Source organism: Ovis aries, chromosome 1 (assembly GCF_016772045.2).
Source record: "Ovis aries strain OAR_USU_Benz2616 breed Rambouillet chromosome 1, ARS-UI_Ramb_v3.0, whole genome shotgun sequence".
Taxonomy (NCBI): Eukaryota; Metazoa; Chordata; class Mammalia; order Artiodactyla; family Bovidae; genus Ovis; species Ovis aries.
Window position 1 is genome coordinate 85863812 of NC_056054.1, and position 26798 is coordinate 85890609.

The following is a 26798-nucleotide window of genomic DNA, read 5'->3' on the forward strand; positions in this document are numbered from 1 at the left end:
CTCCAAGCCAGGCTTCAGCAGTATGTGAACAGTGAACTTCCAGATGTTCAAGCGGGTTTTAGAAAAGGCAGAGGAACCAGAGATCAAATTGCCAACATCTACTGGATCATCGAAAAAGCAAGAGAGTTCCAAAAACAATCTATCTCTGCTTTATTGACTATGCCTGCTTTATTGCTTATTTGACTGTGTGGATCACAATAAACTGTGGACAATTCTGAAAGAGATGGGAATACCAGACCACCTGACATGCCTCTTAAGAAACCTGTATGCAGGTCAGGAAGCAACAGTTAGAACTGGACATGGAACAGACTGGTTCCAAATAGGAAAAGGAGTATGTCAAGGCTGTATATTGTCACCCTGCTTATTTAACTTATATGCAGAGTACATCATGAGAAACACTAAACTGGAGGAAGCACAAGCTGGAATCAAGATTGCTGGGAGAAATATCAATAACTTCAGATATGCAGATGACATCACCCTTATGGCAGAAAGTGAAGAAGAACTAAAGAGCCTCTTGATGAAAGTGAAAGAGGAGAGTGAAAAAGTTGGCTTAAAGCTCAACATTCAGAAAACTAAGATCATGGGATCCGGTCCCATCACTTCACGGCAAATAGATGGGGAAACAGTGGAAAGAGTGCCTGACTTTATTTTTCTGGGCTGGAAAATCACTGCAGGTGGTGACTGCAGCCATGAAATTAAAAGACGCTTACTCCTTGGAAGGAACGTTATGACCAACCTAGACAGCATATTAAAAAGCAGAGACATTACTTTATCAACAAAGGTCCGTCTAGTCAAAGTTATGGTTTTTCCAGTGGTCATGTATGGATGTGAGAATTGAACTATAAAGAAAGCTGAGCTCAAAAGAACTGATGCTTTTGAACTGTGGTGTTGGAGAAGACTCTTGAGAGTCCCTTGGACTGCAAGGAGATCTAACCAGTCTATCCTAAAGGAGATCAGTTCTGGGTGTTCATTGGAAGGACTGATGTTGAAGCTGAAACTCTAATACTTTGGCCACCTGATGGGAAGAGCTGACTCATTTGAAAAGACGCTGATGCTGGGAAAGATTGAGGGCAGGAGGAGAAGGGGACGACAGAGGATGAGATGGTTGGATGGCATCACCGACTCAATGGACATAGGTTTGGGTGGACTCTGGGAGCTGGTGATGGACAGGGAGGCCTGGCATGCTATGGTTCATGGGGTCACAAAGAGTCGGACACGACTGAGCAGCTGAACTGACTGACTGACTCACTCACTCACTACATCCTTCACATCACACAAATACATCTCCTAGTGTCACAACCATCCAAAATGTCATATGTCTCTGAGGGACAAAATCACCCCTCGTTGAGAACCACTGGGATAAATGGATAGAAGATAAAATTGACAGGCTGCTAAAGCAGAAGACCCAGCTCTTGCCAGAGAAGAGAGATGGAATAACAAGATTCTGGGGCTGCATTCTGAAGGAAAGCATAACTTCATCAGCTTGTTTGATGATTCTGTGTAACACAAAGTGAGTGCAGCAAAAAGCCTTGGACACACAGAATCCAGTGAAAGCAATATATGTCATATAAAATTAGGACTGGAATCTGTGGTTGGTTGGGCCTTAGGGATCAAACCATCAGTTTCCATAACAAAAATGTTAGATAGCATTAATCCATTCCCCATTTCTCCAGTATACACTACATAAATCCTAAGCACTATGGTGTATAAACTATGTGTTACTGTGCTGACTGTATGGTTTTTCTAGATTCAGTGTTCTCTGCTCTCACATCCATCATTCAATTCAAGCCTACCAGATGGAAACTTATTAAATACTATTTCCCATAATTCAATGTAATTCAGTCACCTCATAAGGAAAATATTTCTATAAAGCCTGGTATACTGTCACCTTTTCAAACTCATGCGCACACATGTTCCCATGGTGCTGCTGAAGCCACTAGTCTCTTAGAGAAGATTTAAGTAAAACAAAGAATTTATTTTTACTGTAAGTCAGCTAGTTAAACATACAGTTGTGGAAATGAGGACCCTCTGAGAATACAATAGTGAGTATTGATATTGTCACGTGTTGAGCTTAAGGATAACTCTACGGTGTAAGGTATAGTGCAGTACAGCGACTTCTACTGCTAAGTCACTTCAGTCGTGTCCGACTCTGTGCAACCCCATAGACGGCAGCCCACCAGGCTCCCCCATCCCTGGGATTCTCCAGGCAAGAACACTGGAGTGGGTTGCCATTTCCTTCTCCAATGCATGAAAGTGAAAAGTGAAAGTGAAGTCGCTCAGTTGTGTCCGACCTCAGCGACCCCATGGACTGCAGTCTTCCAGGCTACTCCATCCATGGGACTTTCCAGGCAAGAGTACTGGAGTGGGGTGCCATTGCCTTCTCCGACAGCGACTTCTAAACAGACAAGTATTGGTTTTCACTGGGGTTTCCCAAGTGGCTCAGCGTAAAGCATCTGCCTGCCAATGAAGGAGTGGCAAAGCATGTGGGTTCAATCCCTGGATCTGGAAGATCCTCTGGAGAAGGAAATGGCAACCCACTCCAGTATTCTGAGTAGCAAGTGCACACACAGGGAATTCCCAAAGGTGTTAGCGGGGAGCCCTTCAGTGCCAGCCCCACTACCCAAGCTATGGGACGCCCTATGGGACGCTCAGGAGGGGCCATCAAGACAGACTCTTGGAGTTTCCAAGAGCAAAACGAATTTGCGCCCAGGCCCAGGCAGTCGGCTTCCTCCAGGGGTTCCCTTAACCTGTAGGAACGCCTAGCAAACCTTTTGTGTTTTGATGGCTTGGACCCTATTTTTAGGTAAGACTGCTACATGTTTCACCAGAGCAGCTCACTTATAGGACAGAAACGCCTGGAAAAGTGTTTCACCAGCGGGCTGTCTCTGGTGAAGCAGCTCACACCAAAAAACGTCTGGGGACTAGGCCCCAAAGAGATGAGGAGGTCTTCTCCGTCCCCACCCCCATATCACCCCTGCAGAGCCTCCCGCCCCGCACGCTCCCTGAGGCCTGAATGCACCAAGGCCCACCTCCTCCTCCCCGCCCGGAGGGAAGCCCAGGGCCTCCAGTCCTTCCTGCAGTTCCACGATGTCCACCAGCCCGTCCCCGCGGCGGCCCAGCTTCTGGAAGAGCTCTTCGAAAAGGCTGTCGAACTCGTGTTCCTGGCCAGCCACGGTGGGCGGCAGGAAGCCTCCTCTGCCGCGCAGCATGGTCACGCAGCGCCAAGGGAACCCAGAGAAGTGGGAAAGCCCCAGCCGCAGGCCGAGCCGGGAGCCTCCGAGGGGGCGGCCCCGCGGGCGGTGTAGCAACTGCCCCTGGAACTCGTGGTCCGACGCCTCTGGGTTCCGCGCCAGCGGGCGAGGAATGTCCCCTTGGTTCCGGGTTTGCTTCTGCCAGTCTTCTTTTTTTTTTTTTTAATGCGGTTAATGTTTGGCTGGGGATTCCCAGACAGCACAGTCTTAATTCAAACTTTAAAGTGACTGAGGGTAGTCCAGGGTTGTGAATTTTTAAGGGAGGTTTTGTTTGTTTGTTTGTTTGTTTTCAGTTTTGTTCTCAGAGCTGAGGTTGATGGAGATCAGCCTCCCTGAAGCTACCCTGGGTCTATTCTCTCTCTTCCTTTTTCTAGGCCAAAGCTTCATCTCCCATTCCCATGGAATTGTTGAAATCCACACCTCTTAGTAACCAAGGGAGAAAATATGAGGACTTCTTTTTATATTTATAAAAAGGGAGAAATAAGCTTTCTAATATCTAACATGAACTGACAATTGCACATATATACAATATATAAGTAAGTATACCAAAAATGACAGTGATTGAACAAAGAAATTTATCTAGTGTAATGGAAGCCATCACCCAGTCAATGGGGCCAGTGAGCTAGTTGAAGGGCTGGCAAGAAAATCAGCAGCAGTCAAACAAAGCCATCAGGAGCACTGCTCAAACCGAAAGAACAGAGAAGACACAGCAGTGGAACAATGGAGACCAGCACTGAACACATACAGGAGACTAACGGATGCCAACCAGTGTGCTCTCAGAATCTGCGCAGGCCGTTTGTCCCTCAGTCTCAATGCTGCAGAATTCACAAGTAAGCAACATCCCTCCCTCTGATCCCCAGATGCACTCCAGTTCAGTTCAGTTCAGTCACTCAGTCGTGTCCAACTCTTTGCGACCCCATGAAGCTCAGCATGCCAGGCCTCCCTGTCCATCACCAACTCCCAGAGTTCACTCATATTCACGTCCATCGAGTCAGTGATGCCATCCAGCCATCTCTCTTAGGGGGAGAATTAGTGAATACTTCTTGCCTGGAGAATCCCATGGACAGAGGAGCCTGGTAGGCTACAGTCCACGGGGTCGCAGAGTCTGACAGGACTGAGCAACTTCACTTTCACTTTTCACTTTCATCCAAAAGGAGGTAGACACTATCTAAAGCAGAGTCCCCAGCCTCCAGGATCTAATGCCTGAAGAGCTGAGGTGGGGCTGATGTAATAATCGTAGAAATAAAGTCCACAATAAATGTAATGCACTAGAATCACCCAGAAACCATCCCCCAGCCCCAGTCCAGGAGAAAAAGTCTTCCACAAAACTCGTCCCTGGTGCCAAAAAGGTTGGAGACCACTGATCTAAAGGGGCTAATTCTGAGTCTAAGCTTTAAAAGAAATTAGATATTTAGTTAACTTTTCACCCCATTATCTAACAGATAGGGTCAGGAGAAAGACCAGTTTAGGCAAATGAAGTGCATTTTCTGTACGTATCTGTATTTAATATGAGCTGAGATTTAGAAGTCTTTATCCCATTAGTAGGGCTTCCCTCGTGGCTCAGCTAGTTAAGAATCCTCCTGCAGTGCAGGAGACCTGGGTTTGATCCCCTGGGATTAGTGCCCTTATAAAAAAGATCATGGAGAGATCCCTTGCTACTTCCTCCCTGTGAGGACACAGCTAGAAGACAGCATGTACAAGCCAGGAATTAGGCCCTCACCAGACACTGAATCTGCCAGTGCCTTGATCTGAGACTTTCCAGCTTGGTTTATAAGACACCCAGTCTATGACTTTCTGTTACAGCAGCACTCCCGGGCTGAGACAGTACCAAAACAGTACCAAAGCAGAGAGCTGCTACTGAAAAACTGAATAAAATTAAAAGCTGGGACTGAAAAATATCTTTCAGATTTGGCAAGAAATGTACCAGCATTTTTAATGAATTGGAGAGGCACAAACCAGATTGGGGAGAGTTAGAGACTAGATGGATGGATCTTTACCTCATGAATGTATGCGTGCTCAGTCACTTCAGGGTGTCTGACTCTTGTGACCCCATGGACTGTAGCCCACCAGGCTTCTCAGTCCATGGGATTCTCCAGGCAAGAATACTGGAGTGGGTTGCCATGCCTTCCTCCAGGAGAACTTCACAATCCAGGGATCAAACCCATGTCTCTTATGTCTCCGGCACTGGCAGGTGGGTTCTCTACCACTAGCACCTCATCATAATATGCACAAAAATAAACTCCAGGTGAAGTAGATGCAAAGTTAAAGTGTGAAACCTGAAAATATTATGAAGAAAATCTGGAAGAGTATCTTTGTGATCTCAGTGTAGAAAAGGAGTTCCAAAACAAGACATAAAAAGTATAAGTCATAAACCACAAATTTGACAAAATTGAAAACATCTGTACATCAGAATTCATCACTTAAAATGGTGAAAAAACAAATTACAGAAAATACAAGCTTACAAACAACAAAAAATAGGTTTCAGAGTATGTAAGGAAGCCTATAAATTGATATGAAGAAGACAGTCTAATAAATGAACAAATAAAATGAACAGGGAATCACACTGAGACCTACAATCTAGTAATATTTTCATCTTGCCAGTGTCCTCACCCCATTGTGTCATTCCTTTCTTACTTCCACTTAAATTCGATAATCTATTGTCTTGGTCAATACCTTTTATATCCCTTTAAATTTTTGGTCCCTTTTCCACTGCCTTACTCATTTGGCAAAGCTATAACCTTGAGTGAATTCAGCTCTCCATGTTGCCTGCAGCTTCATCCCTTGTCTGTGGCTGACTACAGCTGTAGATGCCCTTCCTCCTGTGCAGCAACAACAATAACAAACAGTGCAAGTTCTGTTGAGAGTTTGTAGAAACAATGATGGAAAGATGATGGGAACCCAGGCTCTTTGAAGAATGACTTCCACTTCTTCAATGAATGAATGAAGGAATGGTGAAAATGAGGATGTTAAGATATAAGGGAAATATACAACTTGATGGCTATAGTTAATACTGCTGTATTGGTTCATTTGAAAGATTCCAAGAAGTCCCATCACAAGGAAAGAAAAGTGTGTTGTTTTCTTCTTTTTCTTTCTGTTGTTTTTTTTTTTTTTTTAATCCATGAGATGGTAGATGTTAACTAAACTTAGTATGGTAATCATTTCACAATAAATGAAAGTTAAGTCAGTATGTTTGTACACCTTAATTTTATGCAGTTATAAGCCAACTATACTGGTTCCAAATAGGAAAAGGAGTACGTCACGGCTGTATATTGTCACCCTGCTTATTTAACTTATATGCAGAGTACATCATGAGAAACGCTGGACTGGAAGAAACACAAGCTGGAATCAAGATTGCCGGGAGAAATATCAATAACCTCAGATATGCAGATGACACCACCCTTATGGCAGAAAGTGAAGAAGAACTAAAAAACCTCTTGATGAAAGTGAAAGAGGAGAGTGAAAAAGTTGGCTTAAAGCTCAACATTCAGAAAACGAAGATCATGGCATCCAGTCCCATCACTCCGTGAGAAATAGATGGAGAAACAGTGGAAACAGCGTCAGACTTTATTTTGGGGGGCTCCAAAATCACTGCAGATTGTGCCTGCAGCCATGAAATTAAAAGACCCTTACTCCTTGGAAGAAAAGTTATGACCAACCTAGATAGCATATTCAAAAGCAGAGACATTACTTTGCCGACTAAGGTCCGTCTAGCCAAGGCTATGGTTTTTCCTATGGTCATGTATGGATGTGAGAGTTGGATGGTGAAGAAGGCTGAGCACCGAAGAATTGATGCTTTTGAACTGTGGTGTTGGAGAAGACTCTTGAGAGTCCCTTGGACTGCAAGGAGATCCAACCAGTCCATTCTGAAGGAGATCAGCCCTGGGATTTCTTTGGAAGGAATGATGCTAAAGCTGAAACTCCAGTACTTTGGCCACCTCATGCGAAGAGCTGACTCATTGGAAAAAACTCTGATGCTGAGAGGGATTGGGGGCAGGAGAAAAAGGGGACGACAGAGGATGAGATGGCTGGATGGCATCACAGACTTGATGGACATGAGTCTGAGTGAACTCCGGGAGTTGGTGATGGACAGGGAGGCCTGGCGTGCTGCGATTCATGGGGTTGCAAAGAGTCGGACACAACTGAGCAACTGAACTGAACTGAACTAAGCCAATTATATAATAAAATTGGGGGAAATCTATCTTTACCACTTAACAAAAAATATGTGAGGGAGAGAGAGTCAGAAAAAGAGGATGTGAGGGCCAGAAGTTTGAAGAGATGGAAGATGATAGTTAATGTAGAGCATGGGAAGGCTGTGTTACAAGAGAAACTAGGTAAGATCTGGGGGCATTTTGAGTACCAATTGTCGTCATGAATTTATGGAATATCACTTGTGAAAGTTAATGTGCCTATCATGTAGCCCAGAACTGGCACCAGTCTCATCATAGTTGTAATGGACCCAGCCCGTTAGATCAGTATCTTTGATCAGAACTACTAATATACCAACCTCCACTTTGCTATGCCTTGGAGTTTAGTCTACTCTCCCAAAGGCTCTGCGCCTATTTATTCTGCTTAATATACACAGCTAATGCATTTTTATACATGATTGAGCAATATGACAAAAAGAACCAGGATCCTGGAGCTTTCATGTCAGCCCTGGACTATCTATGTGAAATGGAAATAAACTCAGCCCTTCAGCCATCTGTCATTTCAGCCCTCTGTCCCCCACAGCCAATTCTAACAACAACAAAATTTTCAATAATATACAATTAATAAAAATAACAGTTAACCAGAAAAATGCCCAGATTAAATCACAATTAAGTGATGAACATAGGTTTAAAACTGTTAAAATATATTAAAGTTAAAACAACTTAAGCATTTTAAATGAAATCAATGGGTTGGAAAAAGGTTTTACTAATTTTATATAAATCCTTGTAATGATGATATTGGGGCTTCCCAGGTGGCTCAGTGGTAAAGAATCTGCCTGCAATGCAGGAAATGCCAGAGATGCAGGTTCGATCCCTGGGTCAGGAAGATCCCCTGAAGGAGGAAATGGCAACCCACTCCAGTATTCTTGCATGGAGAATCCCATGGACAGAGGAGCCTGGCAGGCTACAGTCCACAGAGTTGCAAAGAGTTGGACACACATGCAGTCAGTTCAGTTCAGTTCAGTCGCTCAGTCGTGTTTGACTCTTTGTGACCCCATGAACCGCAGCACGCCAGGCCTCCCTGTCCATCACCAACTCCCGGAGTTTACCCAAACTCACGTCCAAGTCAGTGATGCCATCCAACCATCTCATCCTCTGTCGTCCCTTTCTCCTCCTGCCTTTAATCTTTCCCAGCATCAGCGTCTTTTCAAATGAGTCAGCCCTTCCCATCAGGTGGCCAAAGTATTGGAGTTTCAGCTTCAACATCAGTCCTTCCAATGAACACCCAGGACTGATCTCCTTTAAGATGGACTGGTTGGATCTCCTTGCAGTCCAAGGGACTCTCAAGAGTCCTCTCTAACACCACAGTTCAAAAGCATCAATTCTTCGGTGCTCAGCTTTCTTTCTAGTCCAACTCTCACATCCATACATGACTACTGGAAAAACCATAGCCTTGACTAGACGGACCTTTGTTGACAAAGTAATGTCTCTGCTTTTTAATATGCTGACTAGTTAGACACTGTTTAGACATTAATGTTAATTATAAAACAACTTTATAAAATAATGATAAATGAAGATTTCTATATCTGTGCAAATTACTTCAGCATACCTTTCATCCAACACTTCCTGAGTGTATGTACTGTGCTAAGTAGTATACTAACCACTAGGAATATAAAGATAATGAGTCTTTTTACTTTCCTGATAAAGACATAAACAAATGATATTTGATATACTTAGTTTCAATATTTTTTCTTAAAGTAGTGAACAGATTTTATAGATTTAGCAGCGAACAAAATATTTTTTGTCTCCGAAGAAGAAATCCACTTTGGAGTGGGAAAAAGGCTAAATGTAATTTGGCTCACTGATCAGTAGAGGGTGATAGAACATCAGAATAACAGCTTAAAATGCTTTTATGGACCATGTTGTAGGCATTTTTCTAGAATTTATTCAATTAAATACTTTTACCCAGACTCATTAACATACTCTGCTATGAATATACAAAGCATATAAAGTCATTTTGAATCAAATATATTATTATTTGGAAAAATTTTAGTGAAATAAATAACAGTTTTCACTTATTCATGTTTTATTTCTTTTTTATATTTTTTTCTTCTACGTCCTATAATACCATGAAAGCTCATCAACTGATAAAATGTACTGCGTCAGGTTTTTTTCCTCATAAGTGTTGAAAATAAAGTCTGCCTTAGAATCTTTCCAAGAAAGGTCAAGTTAATGAAACCCAATGCAATGGTCATATCAAGCCAGCTGTGGCTGTTGACAGAAGAGAAATGATAAAGTCTTTGTATTTTCTGTGAGTAACATCATTTTAAAGCATGAAATTTGATTCTTTTAATGTAAGTCAGTTTCTTTGGCTATAATTCATATATGTAATATTAATGAGATCAAAACTTTTCAAAATACAACTATAGTAAAGCATTTTATACCAAAGTGTTTTCTCTCCCAAAAGAAAAGTTTTCTTCATCAGAAAGTGTTTTGTTTAAAATTATTGTGGAAGTCCCTCTCTTGTTTAGATCATTACAGAATTTCATTCTCCCTTTTGAAGGATATCATCAGTTGGCAGTTATTTATGGAGCACTCATTAGCTGCTCAATTTATGTGCCATTACAGACTAACAAATTACCAAAAACTGGGCGGCTTAAACAACAGAAAATCACTCTCTCACAATTCAGGAGGCCAGTAGTCTGAAATTAAGGTGTAAACAAGGTTGGCTTCCTCTGGAGGTTCTGAGGGAAAATCTTTCCTTGCCTCTCTCCTAGTTTCTAGAGCTTGCCAGCAATCCTTGACTTGTAGCTATATATCTCCAATGGGTGCCTCTGTCTTCACATGACCTTCTCCTCTATGAGTCTGTCTGTGTCTTCACACATAACCTTCTTATCATGATACCAGACATTGGATTTAGGGCCCACCCTAATAGTGTATGACGTCATCTTAAATAATTACATCTACAAAGACCCTGTTTCCATTAAGATCACATTCTGAATAGACATGAAAAATAATATGGCTTTCTGTTATGGAAAATGAATATATTGTATTCAAAGTAGACACATCCCTTGGGAATTCCCTGGCAGTTCAATGGCTAGGATTCCTGACTTCCACTGCAGAGGACATGGGTTCTATCCCTAGTCAAGGAATTAAGATCCTGAAAGCCACCCAGCCAAAAAAAAAAAAAAATAGACATACCCCAAAGTACACTCAACTAAGTCTTTTTACTTAACTTTTATTATATTTTACTTTTACATTTTTTCATATTCATGTACTTATACCTTGCCTTGCTCTGCAATGGTTTTGAGCTGTCTTATAACTAAAAAAATTTAATTAGTAATGTGCACAACATAAAATACATGTGTCTCACTATTAATAAACAATGTATACTTTTTACTGAGACCCAGTGGAGTCAGAGATTTAGTAATAAAGAAACATATAGAAAAACCCTCTCTACAAGTGGAATCCCAAAAGTTCCATCATAGAAAATTCATAGTCAGATTATTGCAATGTTAAAGAAGACTCTTGAGAGTCCCTTGGACTGCAAGGAGATCCAACCAGTCCATCCTACAGGAGATCAGTCTTGGGTGTTCATTGGAAGGACTGATGTTGAAGCTGAAACTCCAATACTTTGGCCACCTGATGCGAAGAGCTGACTCATTTGAAAAGACCCTGATGCTGGGAAAGATTGAAGGCAGGAGGAGAAGGGGATGACAGAGGATGAGATGGTTGGATGGCATCACCAACACAATGGACATGAGTTTGGGTGGACTCCGGGAGTTGGTGATGGACAGGGAGGCCTGGAGTGCTGCAGGTCAGGGGTTGCAAACAGTTGGACACAACTGAGCGACTGAACTGAACTGAAAGAAGACATCCCTTTTCAATTCATTTTCCAGTTACTATGTGTTTTATTCATCTCCATCTATGGGATGTGTGGGTCTAGCTATGGGATGCTATAGCCTAGTTGGCTTCCCTAGTGGCTCAGCGGTAAAGAATCTGCCTGCCAATGCAGGAGACTCAGGTTTGATCCCTGAGTCAGGAAGATCCTCTGGAGAATGAAATGGCAACCCACTCCAGTACTCATGCCTGGAAAATTCCATGGACGGAGGAGTCTGGTAGGCCTCAGTCCATGGGACTGCAAAGAGTCAGATATGACTGAGCAACTTCATTTCACCAATATTCTTGCCTGGGAAATCCCATGGACAGAGGAACCTGGTGGGCTACAGTCCAGTTCAGTTTAGTCACTCAGTCGTGTCCAGCTCTTTGTGACCCCTGCAGCACACCAGGCCTCCCTGTCTATCACCAACTCCCAGAGTTTACCCAAACTCATGTCCATTGTGTCGGTGATGCCATCCAACCATCTCATCCTCTGTCATCCCCTTCTCCTCCTGCCTTCAATCTTTCCCAACATCAGGGTCTTTTCAAATGAGTCAGCTCTTCGAATCAGGTGGCCAAAGTATTGGAGTTTCAGCTTCAACATCAGTCCTTCCAATGAACACCCAGGACTGATCTCCTTTAGGATGGACTGGTTGGATCTCCTTGCAGTCCAAGAGACTCTCCAGAATCTTCTCCAATACCACAGTTAGAAAGCATCAATTCTTCTGCACTCAGCCTTCTTTATAGTCTAACTCTCACATCCATACATGACTACTGGAAAAACCATAGCCTTGACTAGACGGAGCTTGGTTGACAAATTAATGTCTCTGCTTTCTTGTCCATTGGGTAACAAAAGAGTTGGACATGACTGAGCGATTAAACACCATGAGATGTGTAAGAAAACCAATTATTAGGAAATGTGCACCATACACTGAACTGAGAAAGCCCCAAATAATCACAAAGCAGTCATTTTCCAACCCATTCCTCAGAAGAAACTACTGATCTCTAGTTGAGAACTGTAGCTGGGTGGGGGATGGGAACCAACTGTCAAGGAAGTTCTGTCTGAACTTGCATTATCTCAGAGACTGTCACATTTTTAAGATAGAACAGAAAATCAAGATCAGATAATGCTGAAACACAGATGGTAAAAGGGAAGTATGGTCCCTTGCACCATGCTCATTATCAGAAGGGAGAAAATACACCAGCTTCTCTGGAGAACCCAAGTGTTTTGTAGCAGTGACTTGTTTAAAAACATGTCTCACTGAGTAAATGGAGAAGATAATGTCCTTTGAAAGTTCCTACAGTAATTGCAATAACAGGAAAACCTGCTTCTCGTCACTCGTTTTGTTATGGTGAAGGCCAGAACACTGACACAACTCAGCCAAGGCAGTTGTGGAAGGGCCACGATAACACAAGCGCAGTGGTTGGTTGTTCCGGCTTATTCCAAGGAGAGATGTGAAACAGAAGAGAAACTGAAACAGACGTCTTTCAAATCTGCCTCCCCAAATACCACCCTCCCGGCTGGCCGTTAAGTAGATAGGGGATGGCAGTCTCCCAGCTTATGTTTCACTGGTGAGAATACAGAAAACTAATATCCTGAGTTGCTAGATCTACACATGTTTTAAAAACAAGTGAGAAGATAATAAGGTTAGATTTCTTAAGAAAATTAAAGACTTGAAATAGAAACCAGGATAAATACTCCAATGGTGCCTGCAGGGAAACTCGGAATTTTCCTCAAGAAACAGTTCTCAGGGCTTCAGGTTCAGTACAGTAAATCCAGCGAAAACCTTTATCTTCTCTACCTCCCTACCGTCTGAGACCTAATGATAACACAGGAACAAACCTGGAGTGATAAAGAGAACAGAAAAGTTGTTAGTGGATGAGGGGTTAAAACAAATATGTGGAAGATGGAAAAAGCCTAGAAGCCTGTGGTTAGATAAGAAAAAGTAGGTAGCACAGAATATGCAGGAAGGGAATTTCAGTGGAAGAGGGGCAGTCTCCACGGCAGAAACCCACAGACGCTTCAGGTGGAGTGGCGGGTACCTCAGGGACAGGAGGCACGGGGGGGCTACACCAGGAGGACTGCTTGAAAATGTGTCTAGTACATAGAGCAAGCCTGTGCCAGACACCTGCCTACACTCCCTCCCCTCTTCTACCATTCCTAAATGCATGGAATACCAACTAGCATTTGACTTCTGCCCCTAACCACCCAAAAAACATTTCTTATCTTGAAAAATTGAATAAACTGCAGCAAATTAGGAATACTAAAGCTGATGCCAGGGCCACAAGCAAAACTCTCCCCTTTCTTGCATTTTGGAGTGCCAAATCTCCCCCGCAAAAGCTAAAAGACTCCAGCATTCTTAGCCTAAAATGAAGACAACCAGTGGATAAGTCTATTTATAGAGGCAGCAGCTGGCTGCCTACCAAGAATTTGCGCTCCTCATTACTTAGTGTGATACTTCCTCTGGGAAGACACTGCCCAGCCAGAGACTTCATTTCATAGGCTCTCTTGGACTCAGGTGTAGTCCCCTAACTAGTGAACGTGGGTAGGAGGGATGTGTGTCGCTTCCAGGCCAGAGCTTTTCAGAAAGTAGGTGTACCTTTTCAGTTTCTTGTTTAACCTTCTGCAACAGGAAGCAGAAGCCACCAGGACCTAAGGTGATCCTGGCAGCACCAATGGAAGAAGCCTGGGACTCTGAACCACCACAAGGAAGAAAGCCACCTTCCAATAAGAAAAGCTTGCATTGGACTGTGTGACGATGAGAAACAAACATATATTGCACAAAGCAATAATGATTATTGGGTAATGCAATAATCAGTTATCCCTTCTATATGCCCAGAGCTACCCCATAGGAGGACACACCTATATATACAACAGTGAGAAACTCCCCAAAGCTATCTAGAGCAGTCCCACTTGTAAATATGATGGGCAAGATCACAAGAAAGAAAACAAACAACATTAAAGGAGAAAGACCAGGGGACTCCCCTGGCGTGCTAGTGGTTGAGACTTTGCCTTCCAATGCAGGGGTTGTGGGTTTGATCCCTGGTTAGGAAGTTAAGATCCCACATGCCTTGCAGCCAAAAAACCAAAACATAAAAGCAATATTACAACAAATTCGATAAAGGCTTAAAAATGGTCCACATCAAAAAATTTTTAAAAAGAGAAAGACCAACATAAACGGTATTGCTCTTAACAGAAAAGCACAGACTATCTAAGGAATAGACATAGAAACTTTATTATTATTTTTTTTTTAGTTTTTTATTTTTTAAATTTTAAAATCTTTAATTCTTACATGCATTCCCAAACATAAACCCCCCTCCCACCTCCCTCCCCATAACATCTTTCTGGGTCATCCCCATGCACCAGCCCCAAGCATGCTGCATCCTGCGTCAGACATAGACTGGCGATTCAATTCACATGATAGTATACATGTTAGAATGTCATTCTCCCAAATCATCCCACCCTCTCCCTCTCCCTCTGTGTCCAAAAGTCCGTTATACACATCTGTGTCTCTTTCCCTGTCTTGCATACAGGGTCGTCATTGCCATCTTCCTAAATTCCATATATATGTGTTAGTATACTGTATTGGTGTTTTTCTTTCTGGCTTACTTCACTCTGTATAATCGGCTCCAGTTTCATCCATCTCATCAGAACTGATTCAAATGAATTCTTTTTAACGGCTGAGTAATACTCCATTGTGTATATGTACCACAGCTTTTCTTATCCATTCATCTGCTGATGGACATCTATCTGAATGGGAGAAAATAATAGCAAATGAAGCAACTGACAAACAACTAATCTCAAAAATATACAAGCAACTTCTGCAGCTCAACTCCAGAAAAATAAACGACCCAATCAAAAAAATGGGCCAAAGAACTAAATAGACATTTCTCCAAAGAAGACATACGGATGGCTAACAAACACATGAAAAGATGCTCAACATCACTCATTATTAGAGAAATGCAAATCAAAACCACAATGAGGTACCACTTCACACCAGTCAGAATGGCTGCGATCCAAAAATCTGCAGACATAGAAACTTTAAAATTTTTAAATTAGCATTATCAGAGAGATTTGAAAAGATGCTGCTTCCAGAAAGTTAGAATTGAATGCTCCGACCTCTCATCCTGATCTCTCCCACACACCAGAATAAAAATCCAAAAGGAGAAAGACTTCTTGGAAATTAAGCATATGATTGCTGAAGTTTTAAAAATCAGTAGAGACTTGAAAAACAATGTTTAGGACCTCTCCTAGAACATAAAGCAAAAGACAAAATGCAAGAAAACTTTAGAGAAAAGATGAAACAAAATCCAGAAGGTCCAATATCCAGCAAATAGAAATTCAAAAAAAGGGACAAATTAATATATATATTAATATGTATATTAGTAATATATATTTGTCTAGAAGCAATAGATGATTAGTTCTCACCCAGGAAATGCAAGGAGGGCTTTCAGTCACTAAATGAACTTATTAGAATGTTTAGATGATACATACTAATGTTCTCAGAAAAATTACAGATAGGCTGAGTAGCTTGGATTTGGATCAAAAATGGCAGTAGAAAATATATATTAATTAATTCTGCTAACTGTAATAGATGGTTTATTGGAACCCCTCATAGAGTTCTTCAAAAGGACTTAACAGATTTCATTTTAACAAGACATAGTAAAGAGGAAATGGTTCAAAAGACGTCATCAGTCTTTTATTTAGCTAAGTACTGTGCTTCGTTTAAAGGAAATACAATTTCAAATTTGAACTTCCTTCTCTAGAAGTGGTATGAGTCTACAACATTGATTTAACATACAAGCTTCAATAAGGATAAAGTTTACACAATTCACCTGAAAATAAAACGCATGTGGAATTTGTCATATTAGTCAATGTAAGTATCTATGGGTCACAATTATAACTATAACAAACAATATAATGAAAAGTTGAATAAACCAGTCAAGTTCATAACCACTCTGATTTTTTAAAAATACAAATAAAATATAACTTTCAAAACAAATCCATTCAATAACCAAGATCACACTAGATTTCATTTTAATTTTTAAAAAACACTTAGATAATCACACAATATCAAATATTCAATACACTGAATCCCACTTTGTTAAGAAAAAAATAATAAAAAACAAGTAGTCAAATTTTTAGCTCTTCAAAGCCTATGCTGTATATAATTTAAGTTTTGCTTATATATATGTGTATGTAAGAAAAACTTTTATTTTTTAAGCAAAATTAAAGTTTTGAGCAAAATCAAAGTTTTGCTTATACATATGTATGACTATATTGACATATATATGTATATATGAAATTTTAATTTTATATATATATATATCCAGGCTTCCCAGGTGACACTAGCAGTAAAGAACCCGCCTGCCGATGCAGGAGACGTAAGAGGCATGGGTTCAATCCCTGGGTCGGGAAGATCCCCTGGAGGAGGACAAGGCATCCCACTCCAGTATTCTTGCCTGGAGAATCCCATGGACAGACAGAACCTGGCAGGTTATAGTCCACAGGTTGCAAAGAGTCAGACACAACTGAGCACACACATACATGTAAATATCCTCCAGAGTTAAAGAAAATCGTAAGATCATAAACATTCCTAGTAAAGGAGAGAGGTGATTGCCAAGCAAAATGAATGAAAAAAGACCATCCAGACACAACATCATAAAACTTTAGAACAACAAATAGTGAGAGTTTAAATTAATTAATTAATGGTTTTTATTTTGGTAAGAACACATAATACAAGATCTGCCTTTTTAGCAAATCGTTAACTTACAGACACGCTGTTGGAGAGCAGATCTCTAGAATTCATTCATCTTGCATAACTGAAGCTTTATACCCATTGAACAGCAGCTCCCCATTTTCCCCTCCCTCCAGCCTCTGGTAACCACCATCCTACTCTCTGCCTCTACGAATCTAACTATTTTAGATACCTAATATAAGGAGAATCTTGCAGCATTTGTCCTTTTGTGACTGGCTTATTTCCCTTAGGATCATGTCCTCAAGATTCATTCATGTTGTTACATTTGGCAGAATTTCCTTCTTTTACTGCTAAATAATATTCCATTGTATTATTTTATTTTTTAATCTATTTAATGGACATTAAGGTCTTTCCACATCTTGCCTATCATGAATAATGCTACAATGAGCATGAAAAGAGATTTGTAAAAGCCTTTAGAAAGGAAGGCTTCCCTGGTGGCTCAGCGGTAAAGAATCCGCCTGCAAAACAGATGTGTGCAGGAGACACAGGTTCAATCCCCACGTGGGGAAAATCCCCTGGAGAAGGAAATGGCACCCACTCCAGTGTTTTTGCCTGGAAAATCCCATGGACAGAGGAGTCTGGTGGGCTACAGTACATGAGGTCACAAGAGAGTCAGATATGACTTAGGGACTAAACAACAGCAAAAGGGAGGAAGAGGGAAAAAGTCACTAACCAAGGAACAATAATAAACGAACATCTAACTTCTGTTAGTAAGTCCTGTGCTAGAAGACAGTGGAGCAATACCTTCATAGTTCTGGGGGTGGAGGGAAGTTTGAATACAAAATTCCATGCTCTGCCAAACTATAAATCAGCACAAAGGCATACTAAAGACATTTTCAGATTTACAAGTATTCAGAGATTTCATCTCCCATTTGTTTTTTATGATGCAGGTTTTTAGATATATATTGCAGAGAAATGAGGTGTAAACCAACAAATAGATGTAGAACATAAAAAGGAGTAGAATTAACCCAGGAGTCTAATGACAAACAATTCCAGGGTGAGACTGTTTACAAAGCAATCTAAATCATAGTAAGAAGTCAATGGGCCTCAAGCACAATGTCTTCAAGAAGAAAAATGAAATTTAGTCTTTGCAAAAGATAGAATGACCATGGAAATAGAAGAAATCAGAAATATGGTAAAGAAAATATTTTTTTTCAACAAGATAAAAGAAAGACTTTTGGGAATTCCAAGGGAGACAAAGAAAAATTGCATTTCTAAAAACTCATGATTCAAATATGGAATCAGATAAAATGTGGCAAAATTTTACACAATTTATGAAATTATAAAAGAATGATTGAGTTTGGACACTAGAACATTCTCCTTCAAGGAGCCCAGAGGTCATGACCTTGGACCTCTGAAAAAAGAAACAATTTGTGTACATTACATAGTTCTGCAATGAACAATAATTAAGTAAGCATAATAATATAAACTGAAAAAAGTTGAATTTTAACCGTCAGGATCAACCTATAAACAATACATGAGATCTTACTTGCAAAGCAGAATAGAGACATAGACGCAGAGAACAAACATACGGATACCAAGCAAGGAGGTGGGATGAATTGTGAGATGGGATTGACATATATACACTATTAATACTGTGTAGAGAACAGATAACTAATGAGGATTTAGTGTGTAGCACTGGAAACTCTACTCCTAAATGGGAAGGAAATCCAAAAAAGAGGAGACATATGTAAACATACAGCTGATTCACTTTAAAGTACAACAGAAACACAACATTGTAAAATAACTATACCTATACTATATTAAAAATTAATAACAAAAATTAATTTTAAAATACATGAAAGGTGGGTTACAATTAAAAATGAACTTAGCATTAACTTTGTAGAAACAGAAGTATAGTTGACAGAGTATGGTAGGTAGAAGAGCAGAAAGTTGAAAAAAAAGGAGTTGCTGGTCTCATCAAAGTAAATCCAGAATGTGACTGCTTCTCACCAATTCCATGAGCACTCCCTGCTCAGAACTCCCATCATCTCTGTCTGGGTTACTGCAATAGGTGTTGTTCAGTCGCTCAGTCCTGTCCAGCTCTTTGCAAACCCATAGACTACAGCGTGCCAGGCTTCCCTGTCCTACATCATCTCCCAAAGCTTTGCTCAAACTCATGTCCATTGAATCGGTGATGCCATTCAACCATCTCATCCTCTGTCCCTCCTTTCTCCTCCTGCCCTCAATCTTTCCCAGCATCTGGGTCTTCTCCAACAAGTTGGCTCTTTCCATCAGGTGGCCAAACTATTGGAGCTTCAGCTTCAGCACCAGTCCTTCCAATGAACATTCAGGTTGATTTCCTTTAGGATTGACTGGTTTGATCTCCTTGCAGTCCAAGGGACTCTCAAGAGTCTTCTCCAACACCACAGTTCAAAAGGATCAATTCTTCAGCACTCAGCCTTCTCTATGGTCCCACTGTAAATGACTACTAGAAAAAACTACAGCTTTGACTAATATGGGCTTCCCTGATAGCTCAGTTGGTAAAGAATCCGCCTGCAATACAGGAGACGATTCCTAGGTTGGGAAAATCTGCTGGAGAAGGGATAGGCTACCCACTCCAATATTCTTGGGCTTCGCTTGTGGCTCAGCTGGTAAAGAATCAGCAGCAATCCGGGAGACCTGGGTTTTATCCCTGGGTTGGAAAGATCCCCTGGAGAAGGGAAAGGCTACCCCCGCCAGTATTCTGGCCTAGAGAATTCCATGGCCTGTATAGTCCATGAGGTCACAAAGAGTCAGACATAACTGAGTGACTTTCATTTTCATTTTTCACTTTGACTATACAGATCTTTGTCAGCAAAGTGGTGCCTCTGCTTTTCAATATACTATCTAGGTTTGTGACAGTTTGTCTTCCAAAGAGCAAGCATCTTTTAATTTCATGGCTATGGTCAGCATCTGCAGTGATTTTCGAGCCTCCCCAGCTAGTCTCCCTGCTTCTAACATCCTCTTACACTTATTCTCAACGTAGAAGCTATAAAAATTCTTCTAAATACAAGTCAGACCATGGTTACTTCTCTGCCCAAAACCCTGCAGTGGCTTCCCATTGCACCCAGAGTACCGTGAAGATCCTTATATTGGTCCATATGGCCTCATTGTCTATCACCTTGTCCTTTACTCACTCCATTTCAGCTATGCTAGCCTCCATGCCATTCCTTGAATGTGCCAGGCACACTCCAGCTTTGGGGGGCTTTTGTTATTTCCTCTGCCCAGAATGCTGTTCCCTAAAATAATTCACTTGCAGAACTCTCTCCCTGCCTTTCAGTCTTTGCTCAAATTTCATATGGTGCTGGTGGTAAAGAACTCACCTGCCATTGTAGACATAAGAAACACGGTTCGATCTCTGAGTTGAGAAGATTCCTTGAAGGAGGGCATGGCAACCCACTCTAGTATTCTTGCTTGGAGAACTCCATGGACAGAGGAGCCCGGCAGACTATAGTCCATAGGGTTGTAAAGAGTGAGACATGAATGAAGTGACTTAGCACGCACACACACACCTCTCAATGAGGCCAAATCTGAACACACTGTTTAAAATTGTTACTCCTACCTGTCTGACTCCTGATCCCTTTTTACCTTCTTCTACTTTTCTTTTTCACTAAACTTACCACTCAGTTCTGTTCACTTTCTCAGTTCAGTTCAGTTCAGTTGCTCAGTCGTGTCCGACTCTTTGCGACCCCATGAATCGCAGCACGTCAGGCCTCCCTGTCCATCACCAGCTCCCGGAGTTCACTCAGACTCACGTCCATCGAGTCAGTGATGCCATCCAGCCATCTCATCCTCTGTCGTCCCCTTCTCCTCCTGCCCCCAATCCCTCCCAGCATCAATCAAAGTCTTTTCCAACGAGTCAACTCTTCGCATGAGGTGGCCAAAGTACTGGAATTTCACTTCAGCATCATTCCTTCCAAAGAAGTCCCAGGGCTGATCTCCTTCAGAATGGACTGGTTGGATCTCCTTGCAGTCCAAGGGACTCTCAAGAGTCTTCTCTAACACCACAGTTCAAAAGCATCAGTTCTTCTGAGCTCAGCTTTCTTTATAGTCCAACTCTCACATCCATACATGACTACTGGAAAAACCATAGCCTTGACTAGATGGACCTTTGTTGGCAAAGTAATGTCTCTGCTTTTTAATATGCTGTCTAGGTTGGTCATAACTTTCCTTCCAAGGAGTAAGGTCTTTTAATTTCATGGCTGCAATCACCATCTGCAGTGATTTTGGAGCCCAGAAAAATAAAGTCTGACACTGTTTCCACTGTTTCCCCATCTATTTCCCATGAAGTGATGGGACCAGATGCCATGATCTTCATTTTCTGAATGTTGAGCTTTAAACCAACTTTTTCCACTCTCCTCTTTCACTTTCATCAAGAGGCTCTTTAGTTCTTCTTCACTTTCTGCCATAAGGGTGGTGTCATCTGCATATCTGAGGTGATTGAGATTTCTCCCGGCAATCTTGATTCCAGCTTGTGGTTCATCCAGCCCAGCATTTCTCATGATGTACTCTGCATATAAGTTAAATAAGCAGGGTGACAATATACAGCCTTGACGTACTCCTTTACCTATTTGGAACCAGTCTGTTGTTCCATGTCCAGTTCTACCTGTTGCTGCCTGACCTGAAGCAACAGGTTTCTCAAGAGGTAGGTCAGGTGGTCTGGTATTCCCATCTCTTTCAGAATTTTCCACAGTTTATTGTGATCCACACAGTCAAAGGCTTTGGCATAGTCAATAAAGCAGAGAGAGATGTTTTTTTGGAACTCTCTTACTTTTTCGATGATCCAGCAGATTTTGGCAATTTGATTCCTTGTCCCTCTGTCTTTTCTAAAACCTGCTTGAACATCTGGAAGTTCATGGTTCACATATTGCTGAAGCCTGGCTTGAAGAATTTTAAGCATTACTTTACTAGTGTGTGAGATGAGTGCAATTGTGTGGTAGTTTGAGCATCCTTTGGCATTGTCTTTATTTGGGATTGGGATGAAAACTGACCTTTTCCAGTCCTGTGGCCACCGCTGAGTTTTCCAAATTTACTGACATATTGAGTGCAGCACTTTCACAGCATCATCATTCAGGATTTGAAATAGTTCAACTGGAATTCCATCACCTCTGCAAGCTTTGTTCATAGTGATGCTTCCTAAGGCTCACTTGACTTCACATTCCAGGATGTCTGGCTCTAGGTGAGTGATCACACCATCATGATTATCTGGGTCATGAGATCTTTTTTGTACAGTTCTTCTGTGTATTCTTGCCACCTCTTTTTAATATCTTCTGCTTCTGTTAGGTCCATACCATTTCTGTCCTTTATCGAGCCCATCTTTGCATAAAATATTCCCTTGGTATCTCTAATTTTCCTGAAGAGATCTCTAGTCTTTCCCATTGTGTTGTTTTCCTCTATTCCTTTGCATTGATCACTGAGGAAGGCTTTCTTATCTCTCCTTGCTATTCTTTGTTACTCTGCATTCAAATGGGTATATCTTTCCTTTTCTGCTTTGCTTTTCAATTCCCTTCTTTTCACAGCTATTTGTAAGACCTCCTCAGACAGCCATTTTGCTTTTTTGCATTTCTTTTCTTGGGGATGGTCTTAATTCCTGTCTCCTGTACAATGTCATGTACCTCCATCCATAGTTCGTCAGGCACTCTGTCTATCAGATCTAGTCCCTTAAATCTATTTCTCACTTCCACCATATAGTCATAGGGATTTTAGGTCATACCTGAATGGTCTAGTGGTTTTCTCCACTTTCTTCAATTCAAGTCTGAATTTGGCAATAAGGAGTTCGTGATCTGAGCCACAGTTTGCTCCCGGTCTTGCTTTTGCTGACTGTATAGAGTTTTTCCATCTTTGGCTGCAAAGAATATAATCAATTTGATTTTGGTGTCCACCATCTAGTAATGTCTGTGTGTAGAGTCTTCTCTTGTGTTGTTGAAAGAGGGTGTTTGCTATGACCAGTGCATTCCTTTGGCAAAACTCTATTAGCCTTTGCCCTGCTTCATACTGTACTCCAAGGCCAAATTTGCCTGTTACTCCAGGTGTTTCTTGACTTCCTACTTTTGCATCCAGTCACCTATAATGAAAAGGACATCTCTTTTGGGTGTTAGTTCTAGAAGGTCTTGTAGGTCTTCGTAGAACTGTTCAACTTCAGCTTCTTCAGCATTACTGGTCGGGCCATTGACTTGGATTACTGTGGTATTGAATAGTTTGCCTTGGAAACAAACAGAGATCATTCTGTCATTTTTGAAACTGCATCCAAGTACTGCATTGTTGGCTATGATGGCTACTCCATTTCTTCTATGGGATTCCTGCCCACAGTAGTAGATACAATGGTCATCTGAGTTAAATTCACCCATTCAGGTTCATGTTAGTTCACTGATTCCTAGAATGTCGATGTTCACTCTTACCATCTCCTGTTTGACCACTTCCAATTTGCCTTGATTCATGGACCTGACATTCCAGGTTCCTATGGAATATTGCTCTTTACACCATTGAACCCTGCCTCCATCACTAGTCCCATTCACAACTGGGTGTTGTTTTTGCTTTGGCTCCATCCCTTCATTCTTTCTGGAGTTATTTCTCCACTGATGTCCAGTAGCACCTACTGACCTGGGGAGTTCATCTTTCAGTGTCCTATCTTTTTGCCTTTTCATACTGTTCACGGGTTCTCAAGGCAAGAATACTGAAGTGGTTTGCCATTCCCTTCTCCCGTGGACCACATTCTGTCAGACCTCTCCACCACGACCTGGCCATCTTGGGTGGCCCCGCACAGCATGGCTTAGTTTCATTGAGTTAGACAAGGCTGTGGTCCATGTTTTCAGATTGGCTAGTTTTCTATGATTGTGGTTTCAGGCTGTCTGCCCTCTGATCCCCTCTCTCAGTGCCTACCGTCTTACTTGGGTTTCTCTTACCTTGGACATGTGGTCTCTCTTCACAGCTGTTCCAGCAAAGCACAGCCACTGCTCCTTACCTCTAATGCGGGTTAGCTCCTCTCAGATTTATCACTGGCTCCAGTATAATATAAGTGTCTCAACATCCAGCTCCTCAGTTGAATGTGAGTGCCAGTGAGGCTGAGATCTTTGTTCACTGAGAACTTAGAATAGTGCCTGTCACCATAGTAGGTATTCAGTAAGTAATCGTGAAATGAGTAAATATAGCCTAGGCGTCATAAGATTATATGAGACTGATGGGACAAAACCTAAAGCCTCAAGTATATTATTCAGAAACGTAAAAGCAACCAAAAATAAAGCTATAATAGTAACTATCAAAACCCAGAAGGGATAGCTAAATTCTCATTTTTATTATGGATAGTGAATAGATAGTCTTTTAAATGGAGAAACTAAGTGGCAGCAACAGCATATAAATTGAAAGCCTGGAGACAATTACTAGAATACTAAAAAGAAAAGCTCCTAAGAAGTGCCTGCTACCTATGTGTGTGTGTGTGTGTGTGTGTGTGTGTGTGTGTGTGTGTGTGTGTGTGTGTGTGTGTGTGTGTGTAGTATAAACACAGAAACAAAGACTTGAAGGCTACGTACCAGATAACTTGCCATTGTGACTTATCAGAAAACAAAGGGGTATATAATAAAATTAAAAGTAATAAAAGGGTAAAAATCAGTAATTATTTAAAATGGTTTTAAACCTGTTACAAAATAAAGGAAAGTTGTTTGCTCTAGAAACTGAGATTGAGAAGTGGGGCAGACAGCTGTTGTTTTTCAGTATAAATTCCTCAATATTTTATTTTTATCATGTACATGTATTACTGTGATAAAACTGAAAGAGAAAATTAATTTTTTTAAAAAAAAAAGAAGGAAACAATAAACAGTTTTAGTTTCACTGCAGCACATGGACAAATACACAACAGATTCCCCAAACACCATCATGCCCAAGATGGGTGTTACCAATTGATCACCATGGTCAGAAAAAATAAAATGAGATGAAATAACATGAAACATTTGGTTTTAATCATTTTAAGTTTCTAATATATACATATGTGGATTTCCAAATGTTCCTCTATTATCTGAAACAGTCTCTTCTTTGAAATCAAAGGCTTCCTCTCACATGCATCAGTCCATTGCTAGAGAAATTACTCCAATATTTTAGCATTTGCCTTATTTTCTCCTTTCGGGATCATGTGGGTTGGCATTGCCCCTTTCTGGGTTTGCCGAAAGCAAAAGCAACAAGCCAAACCAAATATCTGTTACTCAACAGCAGGAGATGTATTACTTTCACATAAAAGAATGTTAGAACAGAAATACTGTAATCATTAAACCAGGATGAGGCCCAGCCCAGTGGATGGTGTAACCTTAGACACCACGGTCTCAGGGAATGACCTGCTTCTTCCCACTCTCCTACAGCCCCGAAGACTTGCCCTCTTCCTGTACCTCACTCTCCCTATCCAGTCTTCCTCTAGGAAGTCCTAGACTATAATTCTAAAATACATCATGAACCTTTCCACACTCCCTAGTTACACATATTCCTATCTCTCAGTTGGGCTGCTATAATACTTTTAAAGTGAAAATAGTTACAAACACTTCATAATACTCACTGTGGGTCAGGCACTCCTCTGAGTACTTTACGTATATTATATTAGCTCATTCGTTCCTCTCACATAAGGTTCCTCTCAACCTTATAAGGCATTCCAGTACATTACCACTCTAGGATGAGGAAACACGCACAGAGAATAAGCGACTTGCCCAAAGTCACACATGTGCAAAGTGGAGAGGCCAGCAATCCCTTCCTAACTCACACCCTGCGTTCACACCTGTCATCCTCTGATCTCACGTCCCCTCAGCAGCCTGAGTGATTGTCCGAAACACTCAACCCTTACCAGAATCAGAAACTCTCTTAAGGTGAGAACAGAGAAGAGTGTTATTCTTTTCTTCCCAAAAGCCTGATCAAACCAGCTCTGGAGGACAGATTCTTTCTTAGTACCTAGGAGAAATCCCTTGACTTTTTTTGGTGCTCTCAGTTAATAAAAATTCTTTTTAGTCACAAAATAGTTTCATTTCAATAATAAAAATACCCAGTCCAGTGTGTTTGTCACAACCTGAATTTTATTACAGTCAGTACTTCCTCCCACCATCCACCCAAACTGCTTAGCCTGGGGGCTTTGATGGTGGTGGGGAACAAGGGGAGTCAGCTCTTCTCTTCTTGCCCTTTTCCTACTCATTCTTTCAGCGGGCCTTGGGCCAGCTAGGGGTGGAGGAGCCAGAAAAGGGACATAAGGAAATTTCTTATTTGACAAGTACAGATAGATGTAACCTAGCGTTGGTATACTCTGGCTGCAAGCAGGTATTTAAAAGTGACTCTTGCTCTCAGGTTGTTTTTGTGAGCACCTTGGATATACCCCTGTGGGTTCTTCTGACCATAGCTTCCTTGAAGCAAGGCAAAGCCTCCATCTTAGCTGGATACTTCCACCCCCAGCCCAACCTCAACCTCACCTTCTGCCTCTGAATCTGAATGCACAGTATAATTGTGTGTACTACTTTGTGGATACACGGCCAGAGACTGCTTACCTGTTTACCAAACATTTCCATTTTCCCCCTGGGCATACGATTAGACTGCATTTCCCAGCCTCCCCTACAGTTACTGCCACCAAGTGACTAAGTTCTAGCCAATAGAATGTTGGCAGAAAAAGACCTTCCAGGCCTGAAAGCCTTCCAAGTTTGAGTCAATTACAGTTGTGAACCTCATCTAGGAAACCTGGGTTGGCAGGGGTTCTGCCACTTACTGACTGTGTAACCTCGAGAAAGTTGCTTAATCTCCTTGTGCCTCACTCTCTTCATCTGTAA

At 41.4% G+C, this 26798-nt stretch overlaps 1 protein-coding gene across 1 annotated transcript in view; it reads right to left on the minus strand.

The window, feature by feature from the left end:
* LOC101102447 (mitochondrial adenyl nucleotide antiporter SLC25A24-like) overlaps nt 1–3310 on the minus strand; it is a 65149-nt gene extending 61839 nt beyond the window's left edge. The window contains exon 1 of the mRNA XM_042251705.2: nt 3030–3310. The gene's annotated coding sequence lies outside the window, so the exon portion shown is untranslated. The remainder of the gene's footprint in view (nt 1–3029) is intronic.
* Nucleotides 3311–26798: the final 23488 nt, after the last annotated feature.